Below are 9,163 nucleotides of genomic sequence, written 5' to 3'. Positions count from 1 at the left end.
CTTGTCCACAAGAGCTTTACTGTCTAGTGGAGGAGACCCAGAACAGGCAGCTATGTGGAAAGAATGCCATGAGGGGACACTAAAGACATGAGCAACTCGCACACTTTGGGAAGACATTTGAAAAGATAGTTCACTCTTCCTGCAGAGAGTTTAAAAAGTGTTAGAGAAAACCTTCCTATATATACGGTAATAACCATTTTCAGAAGTTTGAAATAATGGGGACAGCTCCAGGAGTCTTCCTAGAAAGGTGACCCCAGGCCCCTTGGGTAACAAAAGAGCGCTTAGCTCCTGGGGTGTGGGATGAAGCCATCTGCAGGGTGAGCCCAGGGCCCTCTCTGCCTCTCCCCTGGGGTGGTGGGAATTCCCTTGACCATGAGAGAATCCCCTGGCTCCTTCAGAAGAAAGAGTTTGCTGTAAGAAGAAACCAGGAAGGAGACGGACATTTCTTGAACTTCTAATTTGGCCTAACATTGTGTTGGAAACTTATTATATGTGTTACTTATTGCTCACAACTATGTTCGAGGGAGAATGAACAGGTTAGAGTCTTCATCTTTTTAAAATTCCTGAAATTGACGCGAATTAAAGTGAGTTAAATTTGGCCTAAACCTGTCTCCTCACTCCGGTGACAAAGTTTGGCCTAGGGCTGCCTCCGTACCCCGTGAGCTGTAACCTAACTTGATGCCTGGACCAGCTCTAACCAAACTTTGGAGTACTCCCTTGTAACCGGGCAACGGTCTCAGCCCATCAGCGCAGCTGGGCGGGCCGTGAGAGGCGGAAGGCCGTGCAGGTGCGCCGAGGGCCTGCCTGCGGGCCCAGCGCCTCAGGTGAGGCTGCCGTTTCTCTGCGGCTGCTTCCTTTTCTCTCCCCTTCCTGTCACGCCTGTGGCCTGGCACTCGTGGGTGGGGTTTGGTCCGGGCAGTGTTGGTGGGCTCTGGAACCTTCTCTAGCTCTCAGAGGCTGAGTTAAATCTACCTCCTCGGGGCGCCTGCACGCGCCGGGAAGGCGCTCGACCCTGGGCTTTGCCACTGAGCTGCACCGCGGCCCTTTTGATTTTGTATTTTGTGACGGGGCCTCGCTGAGTTGCCCTGGCCGGCCTCAGTCGCGGGAGCCTCCTGCCTCAGCCTCCCGAGTCGCAGGGTCACAGACGTGTGTCACCAAGACTGCACGATTTTTGTTTTTGTTGTTTTGGGTTTTTTGATGCATACGATTGGCAGGGGTGGCAGGGGGCTCCCTTTGCTGCAAGAGGATCCCTTTCGGGTCGGAGCTGCTGTCCCCCACCTGAGCTGGAACCTCGCTGGTCCTAGGGACCCCTTGGGTTCGCCTCTCCACCGGGAACTTTTAATTAGCACCAGGGGAGTGACACATCTGTTCGTAGACAGTGACTGAGGAAGTAAGGAAATGGTGGGCGCTGTTAGAAATGAAGACCAGCAGAGCCGGCCGCCTGCTTCTTAACCCCAGAGACCCCCTAGGTCCAGGCGGGAGGATGGCATGTTCCAAGCCCTAAGCAACTCAGCTGGACCCTGCCTCTAAATAAAATGTTAATAGGGCTGAGGTTGTGACAAAGTGGTTAAGTGCCCCTGAGTGCGATCCCTGTACTGAGAGACCAGGACGCAAGGAAAGACCACTGACTCCAATTAAAATCAAATTAAAGCAAGCTTATTATTTCCACCAGCCGGGCTGCCTCTCCCAACAAAACCCCCGAAACAAGACAGCACTGCAGCTTTCCTGCAGCCTGCTTTATAGCCCAGAAAGTTACACAAAGGGGGGTTACAGATAACAAAACTCTGACAAGCATCACACAAAGCCCTGACATCAGAATTTATGAAGGTCATTAGAGCCTCAGAGAGGGGTGTTATGTGGCCAGGGAAGGCCAAGATTTGTGAGGTGTCACTAAAGTTTCAGAGAGGGCTGCTATCTGGTCAGAGAGCCAGGCAGGGGTGAGTTCAAGGCACGGGCAGGCATTCCAAGCAGGTTCAGAATTTGCAGTAATTTATAGTAAAGCCCAAATTAGCTTTTCATGCCTTTGTGGCCAGATGGCTCCCAATTTTAAGAGGGAATCAGACTGGGTCTATCAGTATCAACAAGTAAATACTGACCTGAAAACAAGGCAGTGTGTTTTGGGGCTGGGGCTCAATGGTGCCCTAGGTTGGATCCTCAGCACCACATAAAAATAAATAAATTAAATGAAGGTATTGTGTCCAACTACAACTAAAAAATAAATATTTTTTAAAAAAGACTATATGTATGTATGTGTGTGTGTATGTATATGTGTGTGTGTGTGTGTGTATATTTAAAATCAATTTCAATCCAATATGCATAGAAGAATCTCATTTTAAAACTACAAATGGGACTGGGAATGTGGTTCGCCTGGCATGCGTGTGGCACTGGGTTTGATCCTCAGCAGCACATAAAAATAAAGATAATATGTCCACCTAAAACTAAAAAATAAATATTAAAAAAACTGTGTGTGTGCATAAACACAAATTTCTAAAGTTATATGATGAAGTGCTGACCATGGTTTCTTAGGAAGATGGACTTGGGATGAATAGAGATATAGATAGGTAAAAATAATGCTGGAAATGGGCAGGAAACCTCTTTTAGTTATTTGTATAATTTTCATGTGATGAAATTATGAGTGGGCTTTTGTGGTATATTTTTCAATTAACTCATTTTGTTCCATCATCCTAGATATGAAAAATCTGTAAAAACTTAAATATAGCACATACCATATAATTATGTAATATGTAATATGACAATAAGAATATGATTATACTATCAATGTTAATTAATATATACAGTCTAGATTATGGTATTCGAACCTATTTTAATGCATCTGTGTTAGTTTTGTTAAAATATTTGCAGAATTGAAAACTTGGGATTTAAGGGATTATGAAAAGGCATAAAACCACTCTTCACCCCTGCTTTGTTTCTTAGGTTTTGAATCAGGATACTTTGTACTCTTGATGTAATGGTATAGATTCGGGGGAATGATTCATCTTTAACCCCCTCTTCGTTAGAGTCCTCCCCTCAAGGACTCTGGTATGACACATGGGACTCTTCACCTGACAAAGAGCCTTAGTATTTTGTCTCTCCAGTCCTGTCCATGGACCGGGGTTAGGCATGTGCACTCTGGATAACTTACTTCCTTTGAATAACTACCTTCCTTTGTATTGCGGTCACTTGGTGGATTCTCTAGAGGTATTCAGAGAGGACTGATTTGCAGTATGAAGACAACTAAGGCAATTAATCGGTGACCTCGGCATACAGAAATTATCATTCATAAGGCAGCTCAGAGAAACTGAGGAGCTCGTCCCAGTCACTTGACAAATATGTGCAAAGCAAAGAGGCCTGTAGCTAGGCCCACCTGCCCAAGCCACGCTCTGCTCTAGTACCGTCTGTCTCGCTAATGTGATGTCTTATGCTTTGAGATTGGTGGGGTGTTGTCATCTCTTGGTGGCAAAGCTTGCCAGCAAACAGGCACGGTGGTAAGCAGAGAAGACCTATCTCTTCTTGAAGCCCAGGAAGAAACTGCTGCGCCTGAGAGCTGGAGTGCTGGCCAGGAGGAGCGGCTGGAGACCTACACCCAGGCTGTTTGCACTCGTGACCAATTCCCTTTCCACTACTGATTTTTAAATTGCTTTCCCATGTGTTTCCATTGGAAGTTTTCTCTGGATTCCATAAAAATAAGATTCAAATTAATTTTTCAAATATATTTTGATTTTCCAGAAAATCGTAAAAGAAATCCTTTGTAAAAATAGAATAGTTTCTTTTGCCATCACTGTGTATGTATGTGAATGCCTTATGATAATTCTAAGGAAACTCTGCACTCGCCTTGTTTTGAGTTTAGACCTGAATAATGTCTGCTGATACAACAAGTGCAAGTGAGCAGGCGTGGGGGCGCGTGCTGTGAGTCCGTGACCTGGGAGACAGAGGAGGAAGATCACACATCCAGGCCAGCTTCCGCCACTTAGGGAGGCTCTGTCTCAAAGAAAAGGGAGGTGGGCTTGGGCTATAGCTCAGTGGCAGAGCACCTCTGGGTTTAATCCCAAGTCCCCCCAGAGTGTGCAAGTGGATATGTGTGTGGCCTCCAAGTAAGTGTCAAGCACTGATCGGACACCTCTTCTCTGAGCTTCATGCCATTCTAGATACTTGTGCAATAACAAGTTAAAGTGAAAGAAGATGGGTAATACAATATTTTACTTTTGGTTAATTTAGTATTTAAGTTCTGGATGGTTTCTGGGTGGTTTTGTCTGACTATATAATGATAAGGAATAGAATCACTAGCTAAATATTATTTAGTGGATGAACTTTAAAAGCAAAAATTAAGGCTCGTCATCTTTTTAAAAAAATTTTTATTTGTTTTAATGACAGTAGAATGCATTTATGTACTTTGATATATCATATGTAGATGGAATATAATTTCTCATTTTTCTGAGAGTACATGTTATAGAGTCACATATATACATAAAGCAGTAATGTCTGTTTTATTCTACTATCCTTTTTATCCCCACATCCCCTCCCCTCCCTTCCCTCTACCTAATTTAAGGTACCGTATTTTTCTTTAGTGTCCCCCACCTTATTGTGAAGTAGCATCCACATATTAGAGAAAACATTCAGCCTTTGTTTTTTGGGATTGGGTTATTTTGCTTAACATGATATTCTCCAACTCCATCCACATACTTGCAAATGCCATAATTCTTCTTTAAAGCTGAGTAATATTTCATTAAATATATGTGCCACATTTTCTTTATCCATTCATCTATTGAAGGATACCTAGGTTGGTTCAATAGTTTAGCTATTGTGAGTTGAGCAGCTATAAACATTGATGTGGCCATGTCATTGTAGTATGCTGATTTTAAGTCCTTTGGGTATAAACTGAGGACTGGGATAGCTGGGTCAAATGATGGTTCCCTTCCAAGTTTTCTGAGGAATCTCCATACTTCTTTCCATAGTGGTTGTACCAATTTGCAGTCCCACCAGCAGTGTATGAGTCTACCTTTCCCCCTACATCCTTGCCAACATTTATTGTTTCCTGTATTCCTGATGATTGCCATTCTGACAGGAGTGAGATGAAATTTTAGTGTAGTTTTGATTTGCGTTTGTCTAATTGCTAGAGATGTTGAACACTTTTTCATGTAATTTTTGATTGATTGTATTTCTTCTTCTGTGAAGTAGAAGATTGTATTGTTTCTTCTGTTCAGTTCCTTAGTCCATTTATAGTTCTTTATATATCCTAGAGATTAATGCTTTATCAGAGGTGCATGTGATAAAGATTTTCTCCCAATATGTAGGCTCTCTCTTCACATTATTATTTCCTTTATTGAGAAGCTTTTTAATTTGAATAAATCCCATTTATTGATTATTTTTTTAAAGACATTTTTTTAGTTGTAGATGGACACAATACCTTTTTAAAAATATTTATTTTTATATGGTGCTGAGGATTGAACCCAGTGCCTCACACATTTGAGTAAGCTCTCTGCTACTGAGCCACAATCCCAGCTCCCATTTATTGATATTTGATTTTACTTCTTGTGATTTAGGGGTCTTGTTAGGGAAGTCAGATCTTAGGCCCACATGGTGAAGATTTGGACCTACTTTTTCTTTTATTAGGTGCGGGGTCTCTATTCTGGTGCCTAAGTCTTTGACCCACTTTGAGTTGATTTTTGTGCAGGGTGAGGGATAGAGTTTAATTTAAGTTTGCTGCATATGGATTTCCAGTTTTTCCAGCACCATTTATTTAATAGGCTATCTTTTCTCCAGTGAATGTTTTTGGCACCTTTGTCTAGTATGACATAACTGTATTTAGATGGGTTTGTCTCTGTGTCCTCTATTCTGTAACATTGACCTACAAGTCTATTTTGGTGCTGATACCATGCTTTTGTTATTATAGCTCTGTAGTATAGTTTAAGATCTGGTATTGTGAAGGCTAATCATCTTTTAAATGACTTGATCCACTTAAGTGAAGCTATTCTGAGATTTCAGTGTGAGCCATTCACTTTGAAACTGCTTCTGTTTGTCTTGACTTCTAAAGTGCTGGCTCTTCCTGTGTGAGTCATGTGAGCTTGACAAACCTGTCATTTGCCTTCTCAGGATTTCAGTTTTCTGATCTGCACACAGAAGCACTTGAACTCAAAGAGCATTTTGGACTGCCTCAGCTCACTGATTCTCTGAGAGCTCCTAAGTTCACAGCTCATTTACAAGGCTAGTGAAATTTACTTTTGGGAACTCTTTTCCATGTCCTCTGAACGTTAACATCAGAATTCATAAATATATTAAATAATATAGTCACTTATAACTGGAAGTATCTTAAATGCTTCATTTTTTTATATTCAGAGTTATAGTTTGTCAGGAATTATGTAAAATAAAGCATGTTGATGTGATTTATTCTATAGCATATTTCAAAAATATTATGCAATAGTCCTAAATTTATAGAATGCTTCCTCAGAAAGAGAAACTGATACCTTTCTAAATTTTAGTTGTTCATGTATAAGAAGGAAACCCACTTAATAACTATTGAGGAAATTCTGCAGAAATAACTAAACATGTGGAGGAGTATTTGCTATTTGTAATATTTGACATTTAATTCTGTAGGTTCTAAGATTATCCAAACAATGAAAACTTAAATCTATTAATAAATGTTGCACATTTATTTTACCCAAACAGGGAACATATCTTTTTTTTGTGGTTGTTCTAATTAGTTATACATGACAGCAGAATGCATTTTGACTCATTGTACACGAATGGAGCACAAACTTTCATTTCTCTGCTTGTACACAATCCAGAGTCACCATTCATGCAATCATACATGTACATAGGGTAATGATGTCTGTCTCATTCCACCATATTTCCCCCCTTTACCTCCCACTCTCTCCTCCTTCCCCTTTGCCCAATCCAGAGTTCCTCCATTCTTCCCTTGTCCCGACCCCATTATGGATTAGCATCCACTTATCAGAGAAAATATTTGGCTTTTGACTTTTTGGGATTGGCTTACTTTGCTTAGCATGATATTCTCTAACTCCATCCATTTACCTGCAAATGCCATAATTTCACTCTTCTTTAAGGTTGGGTAATATACCACTGTTTTTTTATCCATTCATCTATTGAAGGGCATCTGGGTTGGAAACATGTCTTTTTAAAAATATTTTTTTAATATTTATTTTTTAGTTTTCAGTGGACACAACATATTTATTTTTTTAAATTTTTATGTGGTGCTGAGGATCGAACCCAGTGCCCCGCGCATGCCGGGCGAGCGCGCTACTGTTTGAGCCACATCCCCAGCCCGAAACATGTCTTTTTAAAAAAATCATTATCAGTAAAGATAAAATTTTTAAATCTCTTTGATATGTCCTTTCACATGGGGAGGCTCTCTATGCCACATAAAATCAGCATTTCAGAGATGGAATGGACTTTAGAGGCCATATATGCAAACCATCTCATTTTGTTTCATAAAGATGCCCAAATCCCCAAAATAGTTTTAACCCTTGAAAAACTCAATGATATAATTGTAGTCATTTACTTCTTCGCTATTTTATTCATCTTTAATTTACATACATGAAAATTCACTCCAGTATGTATAGTTCTATGAGTTTTGCACATGCATGGAGTCATATAATTACTACCACAATCAAGATACAGAGTGGTCTCACTGACCTCCAAATTCCTTGCAATAATTGCCCACATCACTCACCCCTACCTCTTTGTTGCTGTAGGGTTGCCTTTTCCAGGAAGCCATAGAAATAGAATCAGACATTTTATGACCTTTCAGTCTGACTTCTTTCACTCAGTATAATGCACATATTTGAGATTCACTCATGTTGTTGTATACATCAATAATTTGTTCCTTTATGTTGCTGTTGGCATTCCATTGTATAATGTATCATAATCTGTCTACCAATTCACCAGTTGGAAGAATGTTTATTTTTTCCCTGTTTTTTAGTGATTGTAAATAAAGCTGCTATAAACATTTGCAAACAGGTTTTAGTATGAACAGTTTTTTATTCTCCTTCAGCAAATACGCAGTAGTGAGGTTGTGAATCATACAACACATGTACATTTATTAACTTTAAGAAATAGTGATTTCCAGAGCAGCTATGCCATTTTGCTTCTCTACAAACAACGTGTGGGAGTTCCAGCACTTAGTATTGTGAGTTACAGTTTTTTTAAGTTATGGAATTCTGCTAGGTGATAATGTAATAGGTGAACCTGGGGAGGACATGAGTTCCTGCTAGTAGTGCTTCACTAAAACTCAGAAGAGGCTGGTGAGGGGACAAGACAGGTTTTATTCAAGGATGACCTTGATGAAGATAGAGGAGAGCTTGTCCTTTCTCAAGTCTCCTTTAGGGACTGAGGCACAGGAGAATTTTGTAAGAGGAAAGGAATCACAGTGGGACAAAAGGCAGGATAAATAGGTATGTGCACTTGGCTAAGCTGTGTTAATCAGAAACGTGTCACAGTGTGAGGTCCCTTGGTTCCAGTCTGAGTCAGGGGGCATCCCTCAGCTTCCATTCTCAGTGTGAGTAAGTTCAGAAATTAAAACCATTTGGAGTTTCTAATTTCAGCAGGTGTCTGTTTTATAGGGACTTAGGCTGCCTTTGCTAACAGCACTGACCGTACTTGGGTTTGCAGGTGCTCAAGGGGTAGCTAAAAGCAGGAGAAAGCTTGGCATCTCTGCTTTCATTTTTTATCTGTCTCCTTTATTGCTTTAAAGTGGAGCTTTTTGACACTGCTCCTCCATTCTGCATGTAGGCATGCTAACCATTTATGAGGTGTCCATCTAAAAACTAGTAATATGGAGTTCTTGAACCTAAGTTTACCTAACCTATCTCATCTCCCTTCAAGACCGAGACAAGGTTTTTGGAGATGTTCTACTGTGAGCATTTAAGATCCCTGGAGTGGCACCTAAAAGTTTTCAGTCACTGTCCTGCACTTTCCAGGAATAGTAGGAGGCAGGCACATCACTCCAGTATGAGTGATATTTCCAGTCCTGTCCCTTAGGAGCAGTCCTCTCATCAGAACTGAATTGCCCCTTTCCAGGATCACAGGTCTGATGAAATCCTGAACCCAAGTGGAAATTGAAATTGCCCCCTTAAGCCATGAAGACTTTTCTGAAGCCATCTTGCCTGAAATAATGATCAGCCAGCCCCAGTGTGACCAAGACTGCTTC

The 9,163-nt window shown here is 40.9% G+C and overlaps 1 long non-coding RNA gene across 1 annotated transcript in view; it reads left to right on the top strand.

Annotated features, from left to right (window-relative positions):
* The first annotated feature begins 757 nt into the window (after positions 1-757).
* The window catches only part of LOC308652512, a 204,949-nt gene continuing 196,543 nt past the window's right edge, over positions 758-9,163 (top strand). The window contains exon 1 of the long non-coding RNA XR_014022801.1: positions 758-824. This is a non-coding gene — a long non-coding RNA (uncharacterized lncRNA). The remainder of the gene's footprint in view (positions 825-9,163) is intronic.

The sequence above is a fragment of the Spermophilus citellus genome (assembly GCF_964194105.1).
Source record: "Spermophilus citellus genome assembly, chromosome: 6".
Taxonomy (NCBI): Eukaryota; Metazoa; Chordata; class Mammalia; order Rodentia; family Sciuridae; genus Spermophilus; species Spermophilus citellus.
The sequence above is the reverse complement of the archived record's forward strand: the minus strand, read 5'-3'. Positions and strand labels throughout refer to the sequence as shown.